Here is a 1966-nt window from a genome sequence, read left to right on the forward strand (position 1 = left end):
GCTTATGCTTTTACCACACCAAACTTAAAATATTGCTCGCCCTCGAGCAAGAGAAGAAAGAAGAGAAGAAGGAGAAGAAGAAAATATTGAGGAGAAGGGGGAGGGTGGTGTTTCGGCCATTTTAGGGTGGGTTTGGGTGGGAAAGATTTTTGAATTTTGGAGGTAGGTGGGGTTTATGGAGAAGAGTGGATGGATGTGAGTGGTGAATAGGGGATGGGGGAGAGAGATTGAGGTGATTGGTGAAGGGTTTTGGGAAGTGTGACATGGGGAAGAGTGTTAATAGGATTAGGAGGTAAGGTGGGAATATGTTAGGTGGGGTCTTGTGGGGTCCACAGATCCTGAGGTGATCCTGTGGGGTCTACAGGTCCTGAGGTGTCAAGGAATTCCATCCCTGCACCAAATAGGCATGTAAAATGCCTTTGCATACCATTCTGGCGTTTAAACGCCGAGATGATGCACGTTCTGGGCGTTCAACGCCCATGTAAAGCATGTTCTGGGCGTTCAACGCCCATATGTAGCATGTTTCTGGCGTTGAATGCCAGTTTCATGCTTGTTACTGGCGTTCAGCGCCAGCTTTTCTCAAGGCACATTCCTGGCATTCAAACGCCAGAATGTTGCTTGTTTCTGGCGTTCAGCGCCAGATTCATGCTCTGTTCTGGCGTTGAACGCCAGCCAGATGCTCCTTACTGGCGTTGAACGCCAGTCTATCCTTCCTCTAGGGTGTGATTTTTCTTCAGCTATTTTTGATTCTGTTTTTAATTTTTATATTTTTTTCGTGACTCCACATGATCATGTACCTAATAAAACACAAAATAACAATAAAATAAAATAAAATTAAAAATTAGATAAATAAAATTGGGTTACCTCCCAACAAGCGCTTCTTTAATGTCAATAGCTTGACAGTGGGCTCTCATGGAGCCACAAGGTGATCAGGTCAATGTTGTATAGACCCAACACCAAACTTAGAGTTTGGATATGGGGTCTTAACACCAAACTTAGAGTTTGGTTGTGGCCTCCCAACACCAAACTTAGAGTTTGACTGTGGGGGCTCTTCTTGACTCTGAACTGAGAGAAGCTCTTCATGCTTACTCTCTTTTGTCACAGAGGGATGGCCATGTGTCTTAAACACAAGGTAGTCCCCATTCAATTGAAGGACTAATTCACCTCTATTGACATCTATCACAGCTCCTGCTGTAGCTAGGAAAGGTCTTCCAAGGATGAAAAAATTTTGAAAACTTGAAAAAAAAAATTTGAGTTAAAAACAAAATCTTCCCTCTTGTGCCATCCTGGCATTAAACGCCCAGAATGGTGCACATTCTGGCGTTTAACGCCCAAAGCACTACCCTTTTGGGCGTTAAACGCCCAGCCAGGCACCCTGGCTGGCGTTTAAACGCCAGTTTGCCTTCCTCACTGGGCGTTTTGAACGCTCAGCTTTTTCTGTATAATTCCTCTGTTGTATGTTCTGAATCTTCAATTCTCTGTATTATTGATTTGAAAAGACACAAATTAAAAAAAAATTTTGGATTTTTGATGATGAGGAATAATTAAAATACAACTAAAGTCAAATAACAATGCATGCAAGACACCAAACTTAGCAGTTTGTATACTACTGACACTAACAAAATGAGAATGCATATAACAAAACACACAAGTCAAGAGAATTCAAAGATCAGAGCAATGAAATCATCAAGAACATCTTGAAGATCACTTAAGACATATGAATGAATAACAAGAAGAACAGAAACATGCAATTGACACCAAACTTAACATGAGACACTAGACTCAACAAGAAACATACAATATTTTTGGTTTTTATGATTTTGAAAAAAAAAATTTTTGGATTTTTCGAAAATTAAGTGGAAAAGAAAGTAAACGTATCAAAATTCTTAATGAGAATTCCAAGAATCATGCAATGTTAGTCTAAAGCTTTAGTCTAAAGGAATTAGACATGGCTAGCCAAGCTTCA

The sequence above is a fragment of the Arachis duranensis genome, chromosome 8 (assembly GCF_000817695.3).
Source record: "Arachis duranensis cultivar V14167 chromosome 8, aradu.V14167.gnm2.J7QH, whole genome shotgun sequence".
NCBI classification, from domain to species: Eukaryota; Viridiplantae; Streptophyta; class Magnoliopsida; order Fabales; family Fabaceae; genus Arachis; species Arachis duranensis.